The sequence below is a fragment of the Tupaia chinensis genome, unplaced genomic scaffold, assembly GCF_000334495.1.
Source record: "Tupaia chinensis unplaced genomic scaffold, TupChi_1.0 Scaffold000197_1, whole genome shotgun sequence".
NCBI classification, from domain to species: Eukaryota; Metazoa; Chordata; class Mammalia; order Scandentia; family Tupaiidae; genus Tupaia; species Tupaia belangeri.
The window spans coordinates 1,133,100-1,159,899 of NW_006159672.1; the positions used below are offsets into that span (position 1 = coordinate 1,133,100).

At 43.9% G+C, this 26,800-nt stretch overlaps 1 protein-coding gene across 1 annotated transcript in view; it reads left to right on the forward strand.

The window, feature by feature from the left end:
- Nucleotides 1-53: 53 nt before the first annotated feature.
- PTPRE (protein tyrosine phosphatase receptor type E) overlaps nucleotides 54-26,800 on the forward strand; it is a 178,786-nt gene continuing 152,039 nt past the window's right edge. Inside the window, 1 exon segment of the mRNA XM_006146917.3 lies at nucleotides 54-269. The gene's annotated coding sequence lies outside the window, so the exon portion shown is untranslated.

Genomic DNA, 26,800 nt, shown 5'->3' on the forward strand with positions numbered 1-26,800 from the left:
CCGCGCCCCGCGCCGAGGAGCCAGAGTCAGATCCGCAGCCGAGGAAGCGGTGAGACCCGGCCGGACAAATTTCCTGCTCGGCTGCGGACTGCGGGGGGCAGGAGGCGGCGCAAGCGGCGCCAGGACCCCGCTGCCTCCGCGCGTCACCACGACCCTCCTTCGCGCCCGGTGGGGACAGCGAGGCGCCCCGGAGGGCGGCAGGCGAGCGCTCGGGAGATGCAGAGCCGCCTCGGCGGAGCGGTCGGCGCGACTGGACCGGACCCCAGGAGGTGAGAGAAGAGCTTGGGATGCAAACCGGTGGTCGTGTGCCCCTTCGGGTGTCTGTACTGGGTGGCCGAACCAGGCCGAGGACGCCTCTCCGTCCGCCGCAGCAGGAAGGAGGGGGCAGCGCCGGGGTGCCGGGTCCCTTGCCGGCTCCCTGCCGCCCATGCAGCACGACCAGTGCCAGCAGCTGCGAACTGCGCGACCCTGGCTACGGGCTTGCGGCGTGTCCCCTCCCCCAAAGTCCCCAGCTCAAGTTGGCCACTACATCGGCAGTTCTCTTGCTCGCTCTCGGTAAACAGAGGAAGGGAGAGTGTGTGTCTGCGGGTGGCGACAGTGCGAGGCGGACGGTGACAGGGCGGTGTATGTGAAAGCGAGCGGCACCGAGGGGTTGCCCACAGCTGTGGTGGGTGCTGCACACACAGGAATTGCCACTGGAGCCTTTCTTGATCCAGTGATTGAGTTGCGCCAACTCCGGGAGGGGAGGGGGCGTTCCTAGGTTGCTACCCGCGGGTCCAGGAGCCCGTTTGCCTTCCATGGAGAAGGGTGCAGCTGGGAGGATCAGAGATGCGACAAGGAAACCCTGGCAGGTGACAGAGGCTGAACTGCAGGATGTGCTGTGCGGATGGGGTGACCTGATGGAGGTCCTGGGGCCAGAGGCCAGTCAAGTGCTAATTTTGCATGCTCCCTGGGACCATCTGGGGAAGGTCAGGCAACCTGCAGGACAGTGAGGCAGAGCCAAGCTGGACCTGACCTCAATTCCTTCCAGGTATGATAAACCTTTCTGGAAAGATTAGATGATTATACTTTCGGAATTCTGTATTGATGTGCTTTGAGTTACCACCACCTGATCAGAGAGTTTCAATCCAGGAAACTCAAGGAAAGGAAATGACTTTGGGCTTGTATTTCGGAGTGAACGACTGTATTATGGCTGAGTTGAATGAAAACCAGAAAAGGATGATCACATATTCTAGAAATGACTGTGTACATGTCCGTTCAGATCTGCTCTTGACCCCAGCTGCCCTGACACTGAAGGTCTTTGTGCCCCAAAGGGGGATGAATTTCTACCTCTGTAAAATAAAGACCGATGCTCATTTAAATTGGTGGGGGTAGGTGTCTTTCCAAAACCAGAATACAAAGCTGAAAGAGGGCATGGTGATGAGGTGCAGGTGTCTGACCCAGACTTCTGACCACCATGATCACTGAGCCTTCATGGTATAGGCAAAGCTTTGTGTGTGAAGAGTCGGGGTCTGTGCATTCTAAGTGCAGGCTCCAGGCCTCGGGGGAGCAAAGGCATGGAACAGACCCAAGAGGTAGGAGACTACACCCTCAGTGAGAGGGTCCTGAATTGGACTCAGCCCTTCCCAGACATGCTCTGCCCTTAACTATGACCTCAGGGGTCAACTTATTGGCCATTGGTGTTAGTGATGCCTGTGAATCAGCACTGCCCCCACTTAACAGACTTTCCATGTGTCGACATGAGCCAGGAGCTAGATTTGTCTCTGTTAAATGTCAAATTGTTGCATGAATCAGGATGGCTTTAGATTTAAAAACATACCCCTTGCTCAGCCCTACCACATTAGTTGTGGGAAGTCAATGAGAGCGTTACTATCTCTGGTCAGTGCTTCCTGGAGCCCCTGTAAAGGCACAGAGTGAGTCTAAAACAATGTGGTCAAGTTTACCAAGCATACACAGAAGCCATTTCTTCTCCCTTTTGTGGAGGGACACATGGCTGAAAGGAAAATGTTCCCTAAATCAGCACCTCCAACTCCTTGGAAGCCTGGCAGAGGGCCTGAAGCCCTATGTCCTAAGAAATGGCCCTCTCCCATTGTCTACGGGATCTATATAGAGAGAGATAGGTATACACACACAAATCACTGACCACTAATGGGTTGGTGGTGGTGGTGGAGGTAGCTGCATCAGTTTCGGTGGGACAAATATGTTTCTCTTCCAAATTATGCTTCAGTTGGTCCACTTGGTCCATCTCCCCTGCCATTATCCCAGTTTAGGTCACCACCATTTATGAAAATTCCCCTTTTCAGGTTCGAGGCATATTTGTAGCCCAGACCACTTAGCAGTTTTCAAGCCCAGCTGCCTATTTGATAGTCCTTCTGGGATATCAAATGCTCCCCAGCTCAACATGTCTAAAATCACACGATAATTTCCTCTCAGTTCAATACCTTTCAGTGTTTTCCTTATCCATCTAATTACGCAAGCCTCCATCCTGCTTCTGAAAGATATGCCAATGCCCCACCAGATCCCTGCCAGCAGACTCTTGAGGAGTACTGTTGGACGGACGAGCAAGTGACCTACTGAGCCTGTTAGGAGCACATGTGCTGATGTAAATGAGTTTGTGTATTTTTAGCGACTCTCCATTGTGGGGGGAGGATAGCCACACATTTTTGATGATACAGATTGAATTCGAATCATAGAGCGACGAGAGCAGTCCAGAGGTTATAGGGCCAGTTCTTCAATAGACCCCAGATACACCTGCTAAAATGGCTATCCAGTTGGACCAGAGAGACCTCACATGACCCCAGGAAGCAGGTTTGGGAGCAGTAAGGGAACATCATCAAAGCCGCCCTCCATTCCCTTGTTTGGCACATCTTTTTCGTTTACGATGTTTGTGTTACAGAAGCTCTGCTGCCAGAACAGGAATAAATGTATCCATTAAGATGAAGATCGGCCTTAATATTCAATTATCACTGGGAGAAAGAAAAAAAAAAAAAGAACCTGAGTGTTCTGAGATCATCTCTACTTTTTCTTTTCACTTTTCTCCTAGTGCACCCATGGCTTGGTACTCCCTGAGAGCATCCCCCGACAAGGACCCATGCCTTCTGGGTTCCAGAAGGTAGAGCCTGCACAGCTCTCTGCTGTCAGTCTCTTTCCCCTTTGTCTCCATTGTAAGGGCTCCTACCCATACCTCAAGGCCCAGCTGAAATACTTAAAATCAAACTACAATCTCTCCCCAAAGCGTTCTTGGTCCCTCCACCTAAGAATACTATGCCTTCCTCTTGCTTCTATGATGGTTATTTGTGCCTGTCCTAAAGCAGTTGTTGGACTCTATTTTGATTTCCAGTTGACTTGTTCAAATAGTTTATCTCCTACATTGGACAGTTAGTGCTTTTAGAGTAGAGGGTAGTTTTTGAGAGGTTGGATTTCAAAATCAGGTATGAATTCAAATCTCTTGCCTACCATGGGAGTGGTCACCTCTGCACCATACAACTTCTATGGGAGGAACAGATGACAAATACAAATTATAGACACATCGCTGGCACTAAGAAAATTGTAGTTATTATTCCCCTAACACACTCAATACTGTGCATTGCAGGTGTTAAAAACTAATGACATTTAAATGAATAAATGAACAAAGCCAGAATCCATATTAATAGATAGATACTTTTTGTGCACCTTCCATTTTGCATGATAATCTGAATGATTATGTAAATTTTGCGTAATTATTTTAATCTCATAATGTTATCTCTTACCTGTGCTCTGTGAACAAAGGTAACAACGTTCTTCAGCATGCACCTTTGGTTCCAGTGTTAGAGCGGTCAATGAGGCAGAAATGCAACTTGCTATGCACATTAACCCGGGCTCGTGGCCTCAATTAAAACAGTCTGACTATAATGCAATACAAAAGTGAACCAAACTCCACACCATGAAGCACTGTGGTCTAGAATAAGGCATAAGGAACCAGGAACCAGATCAGAATATGGAAGCTCTAACGCTGTGGACTGCCCCCAAACTCTCAGAACTTCACCCTTTCTTACCTCTAGAGCCAGGGGCTTTCCTGGACCATCTCTGAGCCCCTCCTAGCTGCAGTACTCTGAGAAGATTTCATCCCTCTCTTCTTGGTACAGGAAAGGCTGCCTATTTCATAAAAGGCTGGCTTCAAGGCTGGAGCTGTCTCAGCACTTGTTCCCTGTCTCTCTCTGTTTTGAATACTGGATCTAGATAGAGTGAGAAAAGGCTCATGGGTATGTTTACCAGGCTGTTAATGAAAGTATTAGAGCCATCCAGTTCCTAGTGGTTGAGGGAGCTGGATACTCCTACCCATACCTCAAGGCCCAGCTGAAATACTTAAAATCAAACTACAATCTCTCCCCAAAGCGTTCTTGGTCCCTCCACCTAAGAATACTATGCCTTCCTCTTGCTTCTATGATGGTTATTTGTGCCTGTCCTAAAGCAGTTGTTGGACTCTATTTTGATTTCCAGTTGACTTGTTCAAATAGTTTATCTCCTACATTGGACAGTTAGTGCTTTTAGAGTAGAGGGTAGTTTTTGAGAGGTTGGATTTCAAAATCAGGTATGAATTCAAATCTCTTGCCTACCATGGGAGTGGTCACCTCTGCACCATACAACTTCTATGGGAGGAACAGATGACAAATACAAATTATAGACACATCGCTGGCACTAAGAAAATTGTAGTTATTATTCCCCTAACACACTCAATACTGTGCATTGCAGGTGTTAAAAACTAATGACATTTAAATGAATAAATGAACAAAGCCAGAATCCATATTAATAGATAGATACTTTTTGTGCACCTTCCATTTTGCATGATAATCTGAATGATTATGTAAATTTTGCGTAATTATTTTAATCTCATAATGTTATCTCTTACCTGTGCTCTGTGAACAAAGGTAACAACGTTCTTCAGCATGCACCTTTGGTTCCAGTGTTAGAGCGGTCAATGAGGCAGAAATGCAACTTGCTATGCACATTAACCCGGGCTCGTGGCCTCAATTAAAACAGTCTGACTATAATGCAATACAAAAGTGAACCAAACTCCACACCATGAAGCACTGTGGTCTAGAATAAGGCATAAGGAACCAGGAACCAGATCAGAATATGGAAGCTCTAACGCTGTGGACTGCCCCCAAACTCTCAGAACTTCACCCTTTCTTACCTCTAGAGCCAGGGGCTTTCCTGGACCATCTCTGAGCCCCTCCTAGCTGCAGTACTCTGAGAAGATTTCATCCCTCTCTTCTTGGTACAGGAAAGGCTGCCTATTTCATAAAAGGCTGGCTTCAAGGCTGGAGCTGTCTCAGCACTTGTTCCCTGTCTCTCTCTGTTTTGAATACTGGATCTAGATAGAGTGAGAAAAGGCTCATGGGTATGTTTACCAGGCTGTTAATGAAAGTATTAGAGCCATCCAGTTCCTAGTGGTTGAGGGAGCTGGATATGGCCAACTGCACAGTTCAAGTCCCAGCCCTAGCAGCCTAAAAACATGCCAGGCACATGTGCATGCATGCCCAAAATCCAAACAGGATGGAGAAATAGATGAGAAGAGATTGCAACATAATCACACTCAACTGGGGGCTGCTTCCTCTCTCTCTCTCTCTCTCTCTCTCTCTCCTTTTCTTTCTCTGTGTCTTACTCTGGTGAGCACAGGTGTCTTCTGACAAAGAAAAAAAAAAGCATTAGGTAGTAGCCTCCAGACATTCAGTAACTTATTTTGGAGGGCTAACTTATTGTTTTGTCACTTGCTGGATAATACTCTAGATGATTGGAGTTTTAGATTAGTACACCTGAAGTTTTCTTGAATGTTAACTAATCCTCAAGCAGATGCAGTGTGGCGTGGGGCCCTGCTGCCGGATGTGGGCTGGGAGATCCCTAGTTTGGGAATTACCAGGCCAGCCTCCTTTCATTCTCTTTCTCTGGCTGCCGCTCCCCAAATCTTACCCATCGAGGTCCACCCCATCCAGGTGTTCCAGCCAGGGAGTTTTGATGTGGTTCACAGCCTTTGAACTGTGACAGCACCTGGCTCATTGCCAGCTATGTGGGCCCCATGTCTTTCAAGCATACAAATACTTCAAAGGGGTTGATTAAGCTTATGAAATAAAAATACGTAACAATATGTTTCAGAAAAACAAACAAACATATCTTTTTATATTGATTCCCAATGAGATAGAGGCCAAATAAAGTATTTTAAAAGGACATCTAATTTTAAATGTCTTTCGAATGTAATCAGGAATATTTAAACTAGTCTATTACTATATGTTGTATCAAGTAACACAAGGGGTGGAGAGGTCTTCTTTTTCTCCCAAACAAATATAAACTCCATCAGGGGTGGGGAAATCTTTGAAGAAACGAAAAAGATTCTTATTTTGTGTGTGTTAAAAATCTAAAGTGTTTTGGGCAAGTATATTTTTCATTTATTTTTAAGGATTTTGCAGTACAACCCCTGTACTCACCAAAGAGAGTCAGAGAGACAGTGAGAGGGCAAGTGAGAAATCGCCCTCCCAGGGGATATGGTTATGTCACAATTCCTTCTCCTCCATTTTCTTCCTGGGATTTGGGGTATACATGCCCACACACCCAGCATGATTTTCAAGCCTCCAGATCCAGGACTTGAACTGCGGTCAGCCATGTGGGAGTCCAGCCCCTTAACTACCTCGCCACCTGCTGGCCCCTGGGCAGGTGTTTTGATGCCAGTGTTTATTGGTACAGAATGAAGACTTGAGAGCAAAAATTGCTTGAACCCTATGTCTAAGTCTGAGTGCTGGCAACACTAGATTTGATTCTGTGGAAGGGCTAGGAGGAATGAACGTGTTTGGCTATGGGCAGGTGAGTGACTCAGTCTTAGGCTCCCATGATGCCTAGAGCACACTTAATGCTTGTGTGTGAAGTGGAGAAGTGGATTGATTAAGGTGATAGAGCTGAATGGGAGCCCAGCCAGGGAGCAGTTGAGGAAACCACGTGTAGAGCACCCTCCCTGCCGTGAATTCCAGCAGCAGCAAATCTAGTCGACAGGGTTTTCTGTTCAACAGGAGATAGCACAACTTGGGTTTCAGAACAGGACTATGGAGCAGAAGGACTAGAATCAGATCTGGTTGTATGATTCCAAGTCTTCACTGCGGGGAGAACGACACTACCAAATAGGATAGTCATGAGAACTGACACAATCATGCCATACGTAAAGGCCTAGCCTAGCACTTTCCAAGGGATCAGTGGTATTATCTGAGTCCTGGGGCCACAGGATTTGAATCAAAGGCTTGAGATGATTTAAGTTCCAACTTCTCTGCTACAAATGCTTTGTCCTCACGGCAAATCACCTAATTTCTATTTTATAAATGCAGATATAATTTTTGGTTATGAATGTCTTAAAATCTATTTAGATGTTACCAACTGAATATTGGTCACTAGTTGTTGTGCTGAGGGAGAAAATTAGTTCCATTTTTCATCTCAACCAAGATTTTTGAACCTCCTATCACATAGTTACTTGATATGTATTATTTTAAATGACCTTTGCACTAAGTCTCTTAATTTTGTCTCTCACTCTGAAATGACTCGGCATCTTTCAGGCTGTGTCTCTACAATAAGGCTTTAATAGGTCTGCAGTACAGAGTTGTTTGATCTCAGCAGACTCAGCCCTGATTCCTTGGCCAACATGCGCCAGTATGCTCTGAGGGTCAGGGGGACACACCCTCTAAACAGAGTCCAGGCAAGTGGAAGCTCCTGTCCTGGCAGGTTCCTCATTAAACTTTGGGAGCTCTGACTTTCCTTTCTTCTCCAGTTCAAAGACTCCAGCCTCAAAGATGGACACTTGCTTTCATGATTTGATGTCCAAGTACTGGGGCCTCCCTCCTCACTTTATTCACCAGTTTGAAATTCTTGACGAGGAATAAAGCTTTTGATTTTGCTGTTAGAAACATCACGGAGGTGGAAATAGACCTGTAAGGAGGACTATGTCTCCTTGGTGGATGCTAACATTGGAGTCTTAGTGTTGACCGATTTCATTTTTAGGGTGTAGGGGGTGAAAGGGACAAGGAGGAAAAGGAGGATAAGAGCTCAAGACAGGCTTTGAGGGCACCTGTGGTCAGTTTTTCCTCATATCACACTTTTCCCCAGGACTGGCCTTGCTCTTAGCCATTCTATTCCAATCTACTTGTTACAAAACTCTTTCAGTGAAAACCTGGATTGTTGGGAACCAGTAGTTAGCTTAATGGCTATGTCGCTGGACTCCCACGTAGTCGACCGCTGTTCGCGTCCCGGACCCGGTGGCTTAAAACTCACGCCGGGCGCGTGTGTGTGCATGCCCAAGATCCCGAGAGGAGAATGGAGGAGAAGGGATTGCAGCATGACCATCCCCCCTGGGGGGTGATTTCTCACTCTCTGTCTCTATGTCTCTCTCTGTCTGTCTGGCGAGCGCACGGGCCCTATAGCGAAAACCTCTCCAAAAAAAAAAGAAAACCTGGGATAGGTCTTTGGAGTATGGGAAGGCCTCTAGTCTCTGCCATGGAGACCAAGTAAATCCCCCTTACAGAAATCCCAGTCCATTTTCTGGAGTCCAGAGATACCTGCTAATGAATTCAGCTAATAAGTTAGTTTTCAACGTAGAATACTTCCTACAGCTGACTGTGTTTCTTTCCAAATCTTTTGTCACTTTAGTGCAGTTTCCCACTGTTCTACATATATATAAGAAAGAGTAAGAGAGGTAGAGAGAGAGAGTCTCAGATACTGAGCTTTTATCTTTCAGTAGTTGTTAACTGAGGAGGCTTTTCAAATTCCCTTTCAACTGGAATGTGAGCCCTGTGTCCTGAGCCCATGTGGGCAGGAGATAAGGAGAGAACATGACTGGGACAACTGCAAAGTGCACAGGGGTGACATCTGCTCACATCAGGAGCTGTCATTGTGACTCAGACATTGACTCTCCAAAGCAGAAGCTCTCTCACTATTATGGGGGTGGGGGCAGTGTCAGTAGGAATTAATAAAAAGCCAGAATATTTGTATTCTTAATTATGTTTAAAGATTTACAGTAACTTGATCTATGCCAACAAATTGTCTTAGGGTACTCACTTTAATGGGTAGAAAATAAAATATTTTATCCTTCCAAAAAGAATAAAATATTTTAACTTCTTAAAGAAGTAAAAATAAAACTCCTCTATGATCTTAGTTGCACTATGAAGCTTACTAATCAAAAAGAAACTTCTGTTTCCAGCCACACTATTTCAAACCTTCTCGAAACTTGCATTGTTACTGGTAAGACAATGTGCGGCTGTTGCTTGTATTGAGCATTTATTTTCAGCATATGGTTGAGTAAGAGAGGTAGAGAGAGAGAGTCTCAGATACTGAGCTTTTATCTTTCAGTAGTTGTTAACTGAGGAGGCTTTTCAAATTCCCTTTCAACTGGAATGTGAGCCCTGTGTCCTGAGCCCATGTGGGCAGGAGATAAGGAGAGAACATGACTGGGACAACTGCTCAGTGGTGACAAATTGTCTTAGGGTACTCACTTTAATGGGTAGAAAATAAAATATTTTATCCTTCCAAAAAGAATAAAATATTTTAACTTCTTAAAGAAGTAAAAATAAAACTCCTCTATGATCTTAGTTGCACTATGAAGCTTACTAATCAAAAAGAAACTTCTGTTTCCAGCCACACTATTTCAAACCTTCTCGAAACTTGCATTGTTACTGGTAAGACAATGTGCGGCTGTTGCTTGTATTGAGCATTTATTTTCAGCATATGGTTTTTCTGGTTCTAAAAGCAGACTTAGTTTCATAAACAGCTGAACATTTAAATACTGGATGGACAAATACGCTGCAACAGTAACCCCGTCCTTAATTTTGAATTGCTGTTGACTCAGCAATCTCTTTTCTTAAGCTCGTCACAGCACTTTATTAAGTGCATCAGTAATTCAATAAATTACTTTTTGCCAACATTGCAAGCATCAGCGAAAGTTCAGTCATCTATTGGAGATGTTATCGGTCTGTGCATTTAAATTCCTTTGAGCGAAGTCCTGAGTTTGGCCCAATGTAATGTAAAACTGCAAAAGCCAAAACTGTAATAATTCTTGACTGTTGTGCCAAGCGAAACCTATTCTTAGCTAGCCAACAATATTCTTTCAAAGGATATTTCTTGATTTTCACCAAATGTGAGTGGTCTGTAGGAGTCTGTAATAAGATCATTTAAAAGGTACAAGTGGAGTGTTAAACCTTTGTTGAGTGCCTACGGTATACATGCACTATGCTTAGCACTTTTTGGTGAAAATCACGCTGCCTGTCCAGTGGATGCTCCATGTTCACAGGGAGACAGAACTCCAGCACTTCCAGGGAGCGTAACACTTAATGCCAGCTGCAGAGATGGGACAGAGTGGCTGACATGGGACCATGGAGTAGATTCCCAGAGGTCTTCGCCAAATAGAGGAGGCTTGGTTTACAGGGATATTTTCTTGGCAACCAATAAGACATTCCAGACAGAGGGACTTTCATGGGATAGCCCAGCAGTGACAAGTAGCATGATATTTCTGGGAACAACATCTGTCTGAATGGACCTGGAGCCCAGTGAGGGGGTAGGGGGAAGGACATGGGATGAGTGAAATGGAAAAGCTTTGGAATTATCTAAACACTTATGTGCCATTGAGGCATCTGTATTCTGTCTGATGGGACGATAGTTCTTAACCTGTTTTGAATTACGGCTCCTTTTGAGAATCTAAGGAAGACTATGGATTTATTACATAGAAAATGCTGTGCACACACAATTTCTTATAGTTTCAAGAGAGTGTTGTCTGATCCCCCTCCCCAGTTATGAAACACATGAATTATAGATGTGTTCCTCTGCCACGTAACCTGGACCATTCCTGAAGAGCCCTGTTTGGTTCAGCTATGAGGTTGAGAAAGGGCTTCCTGCTGGCTGTGTGCCAGGTGAAGCTGAGTGTAGGTGAATGAAGAGACTGAGTCAGCTGGATGTCTTTGTAGGGCATGTGATCATGCAGACAAAAACCTGGATGTGAGAACCAAGGCCTGGAGTTGCAGGTTAGGATGACTGGATATATCTGGACCAGATATGGCTTTAAGTTATGATTAAAAGCCCAGGTTTAGGGTTGAATTTGAGGTGCCTGAGGAGGAAACCAAGCAAGCTTGTAGAATACAGGCAGCTGGTTCTATTAGAAAGGGTCTGTCCAACTGGGATAAAGAGTTTTTCATGGTCTCCATGAAGCCAGTGGCGATCATGTTTGTACTTCGCTGTGCTGTTTATCTTTCTTTTATTAAACATTAGGTTATATTGTATATTATTGGCTATTAGACCATATTCTTAATAAAATAACATGGAATGAATCATTTAATGGGAACTACTGTTATCAGAGATAACAACTTCAGGAAGTGTGATGTTTCCATGCTCCCATTTTTAATGCCTACAGGAATGGTCTCATGAAGTTCCACTTTATGATCTTAGGCCTTTAACAGGGACAAACTGAGAATCACTCTGCTCCCTCTGGCACCCATGATTCTAAAAGCTTCAGAGTAACCTGGTGCACCACATTTTAATTTCCCTTTTAAAAGAGAAAAAAATCTATAAGGAAGCAATGAAAATCATCGAAGGGATAGAACCAGTACCTTGGGGCATAGACTAAAAGAAGTGTGGCTGCTTATGCAAGCCAAGTCCCAGGGCTGGTTTAATGATTATTGGGCAGCTCCAGCCCAGTCAGCATGCTGGTGGTTTCACTTTGGTAGAGTGGGAGGAAAGACACACAATTACAGCAAGAGCGAAGGAAGGGACTGCCTACGAGGAAGAGCTTTTGACTGTTGTCAAGCGTGGTGGTAAATTTCTCAAGGAGCATGAAAGAGCCTTTTCTGTGAAATTGCAAAGAATTGACCTGACTGGGAAATGTAAGAATTATCTTTTCTTCAGAGAAAAGGGAAGTTTAACTGAGAACTCTTTGACCTGTTAAACATCCTCAAAGGTCATGGTGGTTAGAAATTATAGCGATGACCTCAACTGCATTTAAAACTCATTTTTCAAATTCATTTTACAAATCAGGTGAGAAGAAGTGCCTAGGACTGACACACAAATTCAGCTCAATTTGTGTGCTCAGGACTTTGAATTCTTTGCATACCGAAGAACCAGTTTCTTAAACATAATATCATCAAATTAAAAAAGAAAATGCTTTTGCTTATTTCCAGTTATTTTCTCAATAATTTCTCTCAATAACCTTCTTCATATGTTTTAGTATAACTAGAAATATATTTTTGTATAAGTCTTTCAGTTTATCAAAACCAAAGTCAAATTCTAGCCTTTTGTTTTTGATGTTGTGTATCAGAGAAATTTGGTCAACAATTTGGTCTCCCTATTTAGAATCAGACCCTGTTGCTTCCTGAAGATGAGGAAGATGAGATTTGCCCAAGGCTACATTGCCTGCTTCAGGGACCAATGGACTGAGTGTCTTTTTGCTGTTCTGTGCTGCCCTGGTGAACTGATCCTTTATTCTTCACTCCCTGTCTAAAACACTGTTTATGTTGCTGGGCCTCAGGAAATGGAGGCCCCTCGTCTGCTTCCAGGAGATGAAAGCCCAGGTTATTTGCCTGGTTAGATGCAGTGCATTCCAACCTTGAGCAGGACCTGAAGGTGAGAAGCTATTACTTCTATTACTTCTCTGCTGTGCATCTATCTTTTGTCTGCTAGGCCTAAGTACTGCTCAGCCTATTCCTTTGGGTGTGGTTTCCGCCTGGCAAATTGCTTCCAGGAGGTCTTTTAGAAGGCAGTAGCATGTGTATATGTCTTACAGGCAGCATGCTTTCGTTAAACAAATGATTTATTATTTGTTGTATTAAAATGCACATCCTGAATGGATGGGCAATGCTGGGCAGAAATCAATGACGTCAATCCTGGTGATTTTACTTAGCAATGGATTTTTTTTTTCTTTCCAGTGTAGTAATGACTTGTAAATGCTTTAAAGAGGTTATTCTTTCTTTCGTGGCTTGGCACCTTGGAAACTGGAGCAGCCAGGCTCAGCGTGCTGTGTCCATTTTTAGACTGGGCTGGCAAAAAGCGTGGCCATGTTTCCCCAGGGTGACTACTCTGAGCTCGTGACTAGGATGACGTTGGGTGGGATTGTAATGGGCTTAGTTGGTGGCAGGAAAGTACCTTGAACACGGGAAATGATCGGTAACCCTGGACTCAACCTCTGTCACCAAATGATACAAGACACTTGACATGGCCTAAAGGCCTCCATGAGAATGCTTCTTCAGGCCCACTGGACATGAGAGCTCCCTGGAGCATGAGACACAGGCCTTCTTGGGTAAGCCTTGTACTGCCACTGATTTGAGTCCTGCTGAGGGTCCATTGCTTCTGCCTCCAAGCCAGCGTGCAAGTTCCTCAAAGGCTGGTGGGAGCGTGAATGCCCAGGAGGCCACAGCACCTGCCTCTGCTCCACCAGTGCTGGTAGGGGAGCCCCTGGTAATAGGGAAAAAGGACCAGCCTCCATGTCTGACTTGATTATAGCCCATGCCACATGTCATTTATTGGAAGACCTGCTATAGAACCTCTTTGAGTCTAAAGCAAACCTTTTTCTTTCACAGACTTCCTTGGTTTCTCCAGGGGAGCCTCAGTGCAAATAAAGGTGTAAATGATGTCACCGCACAAACTAGCAGGGCGTGGGGCTCCATTTCAGTCATAAATCTTAGGATATAATAGATAGAAACATGACTCAAGTTCATAAGGGGCCTCTCTGACTTATGGAACAGAAAGTTCAGGAACAGCTATATCTAGTGACTCAGAGGTGGCCACCAATGCCCCATGTTCCCCTCACTCTTACTCTGACAGGCTCTGTCCTACAGTGGTTTCCAACAGCCTCACATCTTGTCCTCTCTGTGAAGGAAAGAGCCTTTCCTAATAGATTCAATCCAGGGACCAGCTATTGGCGTAATGGCTAGGTCGCTGGACTCCCATGTAGTTGACCGCGGTTTGAGATCCGGACCTGGTGGCTTAAACTCACACCGGATGCGTGTGCGTGCCCTCCCAAGATCCTGAGAGGAGAATGTGGGAGAAGGGATTGTGGCATGGCCATCCCCCTGGGGGGCGATTTCTCGTTTTCTGTCTCTCTGTCTCTCTTTGTCTTTCTGGCAAGCACATGCAACCTATAGCAAATATAAATAAATAAATAAACCCCTTCAAAAATAAAAATAGATTCAATCCAGAAGTGAGTCTCCTTGGCTGTAATGAGCCAGACTTGAGTGACTGGCTCATACCTGAAGTTTCCACTGTGGTCAGGGCTTGTCCTTTTCTCACCATCCTGGCTTGAGCCCATGTTCTCTTAGGGTCCAGAGGTGGAGTCAGCTCCCTCCAGACCATGTGGATAAGAGTAGAAGGCAGACAGTTCCCTAGAGAGAGGCCCGATGCTAATTCCCCAAGAGTAGGCAGTGGTCTAGCATAGTTGGGCCTGGTGGGGGCTCAGCTTCAGGTGACAGCTTGGGAGAAGACTATGAGAACACCTGCACCACACACAGCAGGGTTGCTAATCCTTCTGGCTGTTCAGATGACAGGGTTGAGCCAACAAAATGAATGTCTCTAATGCTTTTCCAGTGACTTAATGCCATTCTGCAAATTGAGACCTGAGTCTGTGAACAGACACAAAGCCACAGAATCTGTGAACAAACAGGTCTTGGAACCAGCAGATGGTGTAATGGTTATGTTGCTGGACTCCCACATAGTCTACCACAGTTCGAGTCCCAGACCTGGTGGTTTAAAACTCATGCTGGGTGTGTGTGTGTGTGCTTGCCCCAAATCCCGAGAGGATAATGAAAGAAAAAGGATTGTAGTATGGCCACCACCACCACCCCCCCCCACAGGGGTTGATTTTTTGCTTGCTTTCTGTCTCTCTGGTGAGCACCTGTACCCTATAGCAAAAAACTGTCTCTCAAAAAAAGAAACACTCAATTCTCCTTCACAAGGGTCCTGTTTTCATTGGAAGGTTATGGCAGTAAATGAAATAATAACCGTAATAATATTAATTATCACTGATAGTGAATGAGCATTTTCTGGGTGCCTGGTCCTTTTCTTAGTATTTTTCATGGGCTAACTAGGTTAATGTTCAAAGTGTGGCATGAGGTTAGAACAGCAATTATTTCATCCAAACAGGTAGAAATGGAGGTCCAGAGATCTGCCCGAGATCTTTGTCTTTCTGGCACCAGAGACCAGAGCTCTCCAAGACATAAGATGGTGCCTGTGTGTGGAGACAGAGGCCATCTAACCTGTTGTGGGGGTGCAGGAAGAAGCCATCCAGTGATTTGGGGTTCACTCATGAAGCAGTGTAATGGTGGTAGCTGAACCCCTGGATCTTACTGGGAAGGACTTTAGAATGACAGGAGAGACTTGGGTTCATTTTGGACAGGTGAGGTGATGGAGAGTTCGGATGGAAGGAAACTCCTATGTGAGGTTTAACAGGGATGGGCTGGAAGCACCAAGCAGGGGGCCAGGAGAGGCTTTGGAAGCTGTTCTCCAGTTGGGCTGGAGCTCAGTGTCATCAGGGAGATCCCAGAGCGCCCTTGCTTGGGCCTTGCTCTAACAATTGGCTCTGAGTTTTGCAGCGAAGCCAGGGGAGCTGCCTGGTTATAAAGCTTCCCAGGGAACTCCAAGGTATGACCAGGATGGAGAATGCAGGGGCTTTTGCAAGGGTGCAGGATTGAGATCAGGATTTCCTGTCATGAAGGAGGCCGGAGGGTGGCCCAGGAGAAATAGCACAGTGTGGCTGCAGACAGTACATGTGTGAAAAGAGGCTTCACTGCTGAGTCTGACCCTGCACTAGGCAGACAGTAGAACTGGTGGCTCTGAGGGCTGAAATGGAGTGACGGGCTAGAAATAGTCTTGACTGAACCAAGAGAGAGTCTTATTTCTAGTGAGCCCTAAGCCCACTTTGCGATGTTCTCTGCTTTCAGTTTTTTTGTTTTTTTTTTTGAGAGATTTTTGCTATAGGGCGTGTGCGCTCGCCAGACAGACAGAGAGAGACATAGAGACAGAAAGCGAGAAATCACCGCCCAGGGGGGATGGTCATGCTGCAATCCCTTCTCCTCTTCTCTCCTCTTGGGATCTTGGGCACGCACACACACGTGCCCGGCGTGAGTACTGCTTTCAGTTTCTGAAAACAGGCAGAAACTGAAATTTCTACCAGAAAGAAACTAGGTAGACTAGCGTTGTTAGTGACTAAGGAAGTCCAGCTAAAAGGGTTGCTTTTAAAAAGACAACTGGAGAAGAACAGGGACTGGGCCAAATGAACAAGTTGCAAGGGTGGCATTTCAGGCAGCTGTGAGGATGGAGTTTACTTTCAGTAGCCTGTACACCACAGAAGCAGTGTCGTCACAGCGTAGTCATGCCACACGTAGTCATTAACATACTTGCATTCATTCATTCACTTGCTTGTATTCATTCAACAAATAAAAACTCACTTGATGCTCTAATGATGAACACAACCCTTGGGCGTCCTTGCATCCTTTGGCCCTGGATGTTCTACCTGGAATCTGGGCATCTGTGTCTGTCCTCCCTGGAGATCCTACTGGTGGTGATTCTCTAAAAGGCTAGCCATGCTGAGCTCAGCTCTGCTCTGGAAACTCAATGCCTTGAGGGGGACAGGGACACATTGTGGGCTGCCTGAGATTTTTGCATCATCCTCATCTATGTGGGACTGATAGGGCCTCTCATACTGGGAGCTGTGCTCTCTTCTCTTCCAAGTGGATGCCAAGTGATGTGTATTCACTAGGGGCCTGTTTTCTTCTGGAGCTCCTCCAAACCATAGATGCCACACATGATAACCTCCTCCCCTACCCCTCTCATCACTCTTCCTGCTCAGTCTGCTTTTTTCTTTCCCATTTAAGCTTTAGGTAAAGGGTTAGAGTTAGGGTTAAGATTAGGGTTCTTCCAGAACTCCATACCCAGCTAAGTTGGAGGGAGTGCTCTGACTCCAACCCCAGCTACAGTGGCCTTGGTGGCTCTATAGGCAGCTGTGACCGCCTCGTGCCTCTGGCGACTCTCCTGCTACACTCCTGCCTTCAGCAGAGGCCTTGAAAGCTGGTGCTTTGCCCAACAAGTGGTTGGCATGCCATTCTTTTAAAATGAGTAATAGCAAAATGAGTCCAAGAAATGTCCAGTGTTTTCTCCCTGTTGTTGCCCAATCCCAAAGAGATTACCCAATTGCCTTGTCACGTGAGCAGGACCAGGGTGGGGGCAGCTTCCCTGGAACTAGACACTACCTCTGTGGGCAGAGTGCCTGGGCACTGTTGGTGCACCCTGTCTTAGGCACAGGGAACCATGCCCCAAAGCTGTCCAGAGTTAAGTGCTGCAAGTCTGGAAGGAATTGGATAATACAAAGATTTACCCATTAGCTTCTGATTTGAAAATAGTTTTGAATTAGTTTTAAGGGTTCCATGGAGAGTTTTTGCTTTGAGAAAAATTCTATCAAATATGCAGTGTTAGAGACACAATATTTCTTTCATGTAGTCCCCAAACCAAATACATTTTACTTTTAGCTGTCTGTCAGAACCTGGAATTTAGGGTAAAGCTGCAGGGGTGGGGGCAATCTCTTACATTCATTTCCCACTGCCCTATTTCTGCTGGGTGGAAGCTGAGCCCCCTGAGCGATCAAAGCAGATCCGAAGACTGATGTTAGTGCTAAAGCTCTTATGTCTGATCTGGCTCCAGGAGGTGATGTCGCTGCAGAAGCTGTAAGCTGGAAAATATCCATGACGAGTACAAGGTGCATTTGAGTGGAGGTTTAAATACTGTGCCAAGATGCATAGAAATAAAATTAACCACGGTATGAGGCAGAAGATGTCTCTGGGAAACTGCACGTTGGAACAAATTAAAGAAATACATGAGAACAAACTTTAAAGTATTTTAATAAAGAATTTGTGTGCTGAATGGGAACAAATTATAGGGTCATTGGCCTTTTTATCAGGAGGGAAAAGGGAAGGTGAACAAGGGATTCTAAGTCACAAAATCAGACAATCATGAGATCATTAACTTGCTTTTTTGCCACCAGAAAACATCAGTGTGTTTTTCTCTGCTCACTTTTCCTCATGGTATTCATGGAATATTTGATGACTCAAGAATTAAAACTGGCACATTTAACTAGGATAACCTGGATAATTGTTTGATAAGATCCTAGGCCCACATAACTTGCCCTTTTCATCTTTCTAGAGAACTCTCAATGAGATGCCTAATGCAGTCTTTTTTTTTTTTTTTTTTGAGAGGTTTTCACTATAGGGCACATGCACTCGCCAGACAGACAGAGACATAGAGACAGAAAGCGAGAAATCACCCCCCCAGGGGGGATGGTCATACCGCAATCCCTTCTTCTCCACTCTCCTCTCAGGATCTTGGGCATGCACGCACACGCGCCCAGCGTGAGTTTTAAGTCACCGGGTCCAGGACACGAACCGCGGTCGACTACGTGGGAGTCCAGCGACATAGCCATTTCGCTAACTGCTGGTTCCCCCTAATGCAGTCTTTAGCAAAGTCCTATTTCTGAGCTCTAAGCATAAGGTTGGCTGTTTTGTCCCATCTGACCTGTATGAGGCTGTCAGACCTAAAGGCTTGGCTGGGGCTGGAAGATCTGCTTCCATGGTTTGCAAGCCCATGTTGGCTGTGGGAAGGAGGCCTCAGCTCTTTACTGTGACCTGTAGGACCACTTGAGTGTCCTAATAACCTGGCAGCTGACTTCCTCCAGAGCAACCTAAGAGAAATCAAGAAGAAGCCTCAGTGTCTTTTAAGACCTAGCTTTGGAAGTCGTCTTCTGTCATTTCTTTGGTTTCCTACTGGTTATACAAGCTAGCCCTATTCAACAGTGAAGAATGGCCAGACCTTTCCAAAGAATAGGTATCTGTGAGGAATCTTTTCTTTTCTTGGTATATTGGTTGTGGGTATTGGCAATATACCACCAAATCTGACTCTAGTTAACTTACTGAGAAAAGGAACTTGACAAAGTCTATTGCATATTTCTCAGAATCAACAGAGAACCTGAAGAATGAGGCTCAAAAGTGGGCAGGAGTCTGAAAAGCTAGCAGTCTGAACTATGATCTAGGCGGGCCACAATAAGCTCTGGGTAAGGATGTGGTCCCTGGACATTGAGGTCCTGGGCCCTTCTGCCAGTAGAACTTCCCAGCTTTGGCCTCTGTGAATAGTTTCAAAACATCCCTGGAATATGTGTGTCACCCCTAAAGAGTCAAGCCTTTGGTAAGGTAGGATTGGTTTTTGTAGTCTGTGTTACTTTCCTGCCAAATCCTGACTGCAGGTGCATGGAGCATGCGGGTGGATAGGGAGAATCCTATACTAGCAAGTAGAGGACTTTGTACAGGTAAAGAGGTCCCTTGAAATAAGAGGAGAACTTAGACTGCATAGGGCAACTCACAAAAGACAAAAATTCACTATACTTGATCTGTACTGAGCTCAAGTGTTATTTTTGGCTACAAATTAGATGGTATTCATGTATTCCTAAAAAGTTATGTTAATTTGAATCATACTTTATATGCATTGCTTAAGCTTAATACTTTTTAGAAGTATGAAGATAATCTTTCTGTAAAGCAGTTAATTCTTTCAGAGAACAAATATTCACTTCTAAATCATTTTCTTAAAGATCAGAACTCTATATATGAGAGAATGTAAAAAAGTTCATATAAAAATGGAATTAAAATATGAGTTTATTTTTGTGCAAAAAATATTTGAAATCCATTCATAGGGGTGTTTTAAGTATTTTCCATGAACTTTTGAATACCTGTTGTATTTTCTCAACAGAGTAGCTAACATTTAGGCTTCCTCTTTTGTTCATAGTGAGGAAACATTACAACTTTATAGATAACTACTTGTAAGGACACATGCTGAATAAAAAACAGTGAGTTCTCTTCATTTTTCTTTATCTACCATAATTGACTGTCTTCTGTTAGGAAGTACAGGTTGTTAAGATTTTTAGAGAGCTTATATTCATTTTATTTTCACCTATAAAATGGTTTGAATATGAGCACATTTAAGACTATGAATGAGAGCATTCAAATGAGTGAAGAAGCAGACATTTTAGTTTATATACATTGCCAGTCACATTTGGAAAAATCACCTCAGCATTCATTTTTTTTTCTCCTGTAAGGAGCTCCCAAACTATATATAGCAGAGATGTTTCGCTCAGTTTCCTAGAGTTGCTTTAATGTTTCCTTGATAACAGAGTGCAGGGGGCTGAAGCCAGAATGCTGATTGGGATGGGCGTGGTAAGCAAGACAGATTTAGATTCTGCTTCCCAAGATCTAGCAACAGGTTCTGTCAGGCCACAAAAGCCCACGGGAGAGAGGAGGCCACAGAAGAGAGTAGGATCAGCAAATGAGGAACAAAGAGAATAGTTGGGAAGCTGCTGTCATAATCCAAGAGAAGTGAGGGGCAAAACAGAGAGAGAGAGGGAGGGAGGAGAGAGCTGTCTCTTTTAACCCACAGAATAACCATGACAGGCAGATAGACTGGAGTTGTCTCCAGCATGGGTTTAGGTTCTCATGCACATTTAGGGAGGTGGCATGTTGAAGATTTGTAGTGTATTTATCATTAGGTCTTATTTGGCTTCTCCAGCACCAGAGCTCAAGGGTTGTCAATAGCTGATACTAGATGGCTTTATTTTCAGGGATTGTGTGGTATGGTTTGGACCATGGCTTGCCCCCAAAGATTTTTGGAAAAGCGTAGGTTTGGGAGGGAAATGGAGAGATAAGACACTTGTGGGACACAGATAAAGTTTATTATCTATTGATGAGGATGTGTATGGTGGTCTCAACTGGGTTGGACTGAGGTGTACATCATGCTGGATAAATTCTCTTCACAATCTAAATGATGTATAGCGATTTAATGTATGAAGAATAATAAATAAATAAATAAATAAATAAATAAATAAATAATAAAAAGAATTTGGTCTTAGTGGGCATTGGCTGGGTGTTCTCCAGAAATCCATGCATTGGGACTTGATTGTACTGATTGTATTGTAAAGGCATTAAGTGAAAACTTAACTCTTTCATGGTGTCCCAGAGTGAGGCCTTGGGGTGTGATAATGCCATTAGGGTGGGACCTCTAAGATTGGGTTATGGTGGGTACATAAGCAAAAAAAATGAGACCAATCAGGCAGAGAGAAAGCTGCATGGATACGGATCACCCTCTGCCCTGCTAAACATTCTTCCTTCTACCATTTGTGATGCTTGTGGACTTAATAGCCACCAGAACTGTAAGTTATTCAACTTCTATTACTTTAAGGGTCATCAGATGGAGTAGCATTTACACTGCTGTATTCCCACATGGCCAACCGCAGTTCAAATCCTGAGCCCAGTGTCATGCCAGACATTTGCGCCTGCGTGTCCAAGATCCCAGGAGGAGAATGGAGAAGAAGGGAAGCAGCATGGCCATCCATGCTGGGGGTGATTTCTCATTTTTCCTCTCACTGTCTCTGTCTCTCCCCACTTCCTGTCCCACAAGCACACATGCCCTAAGGCAAAAACCTAAAAAAAAAATCTATTAATTTATAATATTCCTCACCTCAGGTATTTCTGTTTGCTCTGTAAAATAAAGTAAGACATTATGTTATTCAAAAACATATTCCTTGTGACAAGACACTCCCATCTGAGAGGGCACAGTAGGGAATAGTGGATTCACTTAGTGTGTTTGAGCTTACTTACATGTAATGTGTAAGATGTCATCCCATTTTATAGTCACCAAAACTGACTCTCAGAAGTAAAGTAAGTTGCTCAGGGTGACGTAACTAGAAGGTGGCAGAGCTGGGATGGCAGCCCAGATGGCTTACTTCCCAAATCAGGGCGTCCTGCCAGACCTGTGATGGACTGGAACCATTGGAGGGGCTGCTGCCTGGGAATCTAGGCAGCTTGTTTTGTGTCACTGTCCCTATGTCCAGACCACGAGAAGACAATGATCACATCTTCAAATAAGATATGTGGCTCAAGAGAATACAGAAAATAACATTTTTAAGAGGATTATTTTAATCATTTGTATCAGAAAGTACAGATGATTCTATGTATTCAGAGTGGGCCATGAAATGAATCACTCTCCTGAATTGATTATACTTTCACGAGAGAATAATTCCTGTTTACCTGTTGCATTTCAATGGATTACTTACTAGTTATTGTTATTATATAAAGCATTATGTCTTTATTGCTTTTAAATGGATTTTCCACAGTTTATATTGTATTTAGGTATAAAAAACAGAAAGCACCATTATTTTCTGGCTGCTCACTTCAAAAACTGTTCGAAAGAATATGGATTTCCTAGGTACAGTAATCCTGAGTTCTTATTCCTCAAGATTCATATATTGCCTTATTGGTAGTCTTCAGATTTCTAGTTGAAGCAAAGTTTTGAAGAAGTTTAATTTGTACAATTCACAAACCACACACCTTCCATGTTTGCTGTTTTTCACTTATTTTTCTAACCTGTCTCCCTCAGCATCGAAACAAACTTAACATGCCATAAATTCACAAAGAAACTATCCTGATTAGTTTTCAGTTTGTTTATCTAGTTGCCTTCCCTCTTCCATGCCCTTTTTCCTGGCCTGCTCCCTCTTTCAGTAAATCTTGTTTGCTATTGAGAGACCTGTGTTTGTTTCCTTGGGGCTTGGAATTTCTAAGCAGGAAGGAAATAGATAACTAAATATAGATATGGCACTACTTTGTTTTCATGCACACATGATCATTGATTTGCATTGATCTGTCCTTCTTCCCTTTGGAAGTTTTCCAGTGCCAAACCATTTCCTTTTTCATATCTTTAATTGTGTTTCTGTTCACCTGGAACCATTTTTTCTGGGGGTGTGACAGATTTGTTGTACTGGTTAGATTAGTCTGCTTATCTGTAATCTTGAACTCATCTAAGCAAACCTTTTATTGTGAGTACAGAGTTTGGAGGTGTGAACCTCATGTATCTACCTTCAAAGTAACATTTTGGTAAGAACATATTTGGTAGATTAGGTCTGTATTGGTGATGTCACATAAAAAATTACAGCATTCAGTTTTATATCATCCTCTCTCAGTCCAACTTTTTAAAACATATTTATTTATTCTTCTATGAGTAAGAGAAGGAGAATGAGAGGGAGAGAGAAAGAGCACCTGCAGTTGAGTCTTGATAACACAATCCACCCACCCTTGACCAGCCTCAGATCCTGCGCAAGTGCACCAGGTGTACACAGGGAGGTCTCTGGACTTGAAGCAGGAATATTTCCATGTAGTTCAGCCTGAGAGAGCATCACATTTTACCGCTGCATCATTGTCTGACCCCTCAGAACTGTGTCTGAGGTCGGGACCAGCAGTTAGCGTAATAGCTATGTCGCTGGACTCCCATGTAGTCAACTGCGGTTGGAGTCCTAGATCCAATGGCTTAAACTCACACCGGGTGCATGTGCATGCATGCCAAAGATCCCGAGAGGAGAATGGAGGAGAAGGGATTGTGGCGTGGCCATCCCTCCTGGGGGGGGATTTTTCGCTTTCTGTCTCTCTGTCTCTCTCTGTCTCCCTGGTGAGTGCACATGTGCTATAGCAAAAACTTTTCCCCAAAAAAAAGAACTGTGTCTGAGGTTAAGGCCATGGTAAGTCAGCTTTCACACTGGAAAACAAAAATTAGCTGTATGGCTATGTAAAGTGACATATCTGTTAAATACAAAGATTGTTGTGAATAGATTTATGTTTTCAATTTGCTTGCAATTGTCAAAACCTCATTAATTGCAAACCTAAAAATGCTGCTTGCTGTTTCAAGTCACTTTTAAATTACACATGTGCTACTTAATCTTAAAAGCAAAATTAAACCTTTAGACTGGTATACATTTCAAGCTACAACACTAAGCCATTAGTTTTTGAGGGAAGGAGTCTAATATGCATAGTAAAATAAAATTAGAAGGTACTTTGCATTCATGGTTGCATATGTAATTAGGTTCTGTCAACTGTAATTTTTCAGGTTAATTTCTTCTATGATGCATGTTGTGTAAATAATAAACTTATAAAACCTTCTCTACATGTAAATTATTACAATAATTCTTAATAGTAGTAACACAATAATGTTTTGGGGGGAAATTACTTGAAAGTATGAGTTGTGTGGTAACCAGGTAAAATTATTTTTTTTTGTTTGTTTTAGAGATAAGTGAAGATGGATATTTAATTTGTTCGACAAATATAGGTATTTATTATGTCTCTTCCTGGGGTAGGTGCTGAGGACACAAAGATCTAAAAACCATTGTCACTTTCCTTAAGAATCTACTCCTCTGGTGTGATTTTCCCGTGGTCCCTAGAGCACTGTCCCTTAACGCTCTGCCAGATGTGGGCAGATGGATTGAGACCTGCAGGCTGCAGCAGGATCTCCTTGCGGTACAAAGAACACTAGCATTTCTGCACTGTTTTGACCATCGGGACTCTTTTCTCCATAACACTCTGAATGTGTTGGCCTGGAATGCAAAAGTTTCTAACTTGGGGTCACTTGAAAATTTGTGGATAGAATTCAGAGGGGACACAGCCACTGTAGCTTTTGCTGCTACTCAGCAGCCTGGAACCACATGAGAGGGCTGGGTTCAATTCCTGGCTCACCCTAAAACCTGGTTTTAGGTACAACTGTCTGTACCTATATCCTAGCCACTTAGGAGGCCGAGGCAGGAGGAATGAGGTATAGTGACATTTACCTAAAAATAAAAAGAAACAAAGACTGCAGAGGGTCCGTAAATTTAGATGGGGAAACATTTGCACCTTTGTACCTTTGTTTCCACATAATTGGTTGTTTTGGTAAATCTATGTCTCTGCCAATGTCTTTTTTTTTTTTTTTCTTCACTATAGGGCATATGCACTCCCCCAGAGAAAAAGAGAAAGAGAGACAGTGAGAAAGCATCCTTCAGGGGAGATGGCCACTGCTGTAATCGCTTCTCTTCCATTCTCCTATTGGGATTTTGGGCATGCACTTACACACGCCTAGAGTGTCTTTCAAGCTGACTGGTTCGGGACTCCAGCTATGCAGTAGGCCATATGGGATCCATCACCTTAACTACCACACCACTGGCTAGTTGTCAACGTCTTTTAAACTAAATTTTTTTTCATTAATTTTTTAATTTGTTCAGAGTAAAATTTACTTTTTTGAGGGGTATATAGCTCCATGAGTTTTGACAAATGCATAGAGTTGTGTAACTATCACCACAATGAAGATACCAGTTTTATCACTTCTCCAAAGGACAAAGCAATAAAGGCAGGTGGGTGGAGAAAGACACTGTTCATTTGCACGTGTGTGCTCATACCATCTCTTATCAGATTTTTATTGCTCCTGTGACAAATTTCCACACACTTGGTGGCTTAAGACAGTATCCATTTCTTATCTCACGATTTCCATGGATCAGAGCTGGTCAAGGCAAGGCTTGCCTGCTTCTCTGATTAAAGACTCACAGGACAGGACTGTGTCACAGGACGGTCCTCCTTTCTGGAAGCTGTAACATGAATCCATTTCCAAATTCTTTTAGATGTTGGCGGAATTCAGTTCCATGGGACTGTAGGATTGGGGCTCTGGTTTCCATGGTTGTTGGCTAGGGCTAGTCCTTAGGTCTAGAAGCTGCCCCCATTTGTTGCCTGACGGCCCCTCTTCCTCCATCTCCAAAGCCAGCCACATGGGTAGAATTCCTCTTGTGCTTCCATTCTCTCTGACACCCCCTCTTTTTTTTTTTTTTTTTTGGAGAGGTTTTTGCTAAAGGGCGTGTGCACTTGCCAGACAGACAGAGAGAGAGACAGAAAGCGAGAAATCACCCCCCAGGGGGAATGGCCATGCCGCAATCCCTTCTCCTCCATTCTCCTCTTGGGATCTTGGGCACACACGCACATGCACCTGGAGTGAGTTTAAGCCACCGGTCCAGGACTTGAACTGCGGTCGACTACATGGGAGTCCAGCGACATAGCCATTACGCCAACTGCTGGTCCCCACTTTGGCCTCATCCTTCTAGGTCTCCTGCTTCTCATCTGCTTCTAAGGTCTTGTGTGACTACATTGGGCTCACCTGGATAATCTAGGATAATCCCTCTATTTTACAGTCAAATGATTAGCAATTTTAACTCCATCTGCAAAATCCCTTCCTAGTAGGACCTAGAAGTGTCTCATGGGAAAAAAGTAAGGTGTGGGAATCTTGGGGGCTAATTTTAGAATTCTGCCTGCCACCCTCCCCCCTAAACACACATCAACATCAACAGCAAAAGGACAAAATTCAAGATTCTCCTGAGTGACTGTTTGCAGGAAAGGGATTTGTTTCCATTTCAGAGACAATATGTGCTGTGATAATTCTGTGATATTTACACATTTGGTGTTTAAACCTCGTGGACTACATTATACATATCTTTAGGAATACTCTTTACATAAATTAAGATGATTTTCTCTTTCTTGAAAACATAGCAGCATGCCACACATTCTGGATGGAAATGAGAAACTGTTTACACCATGGCCCAAATTAAACTCTGGGAGAATTCTGATGTACGACAAAAATATGCTCAACTGTATGGCATATCTTAAGTTTCCCAGGACTTTCTTTGCAAACATAATCACAAATTAATATTAAAAAGTCACTTAATTAGATTAAGAATGTATCTGAAGCTCCCTGGCATTTAAGAGAGAAAGTAATCCTAACCACCCTTTGTTATTTTTCTCTGTGCAGTTGCTTTGGGGTAACCTCTTTTAACTAGGATAAATGAATCTTCCCCATGTGGCAGAATAGAAGAAGTTGGAATTTGAGGTTACAGGGTCTGGGTTTCATTCTCTCTCTCCAGCCCCTCATCCCTCCAGTTGGGCCATTTGGGCAA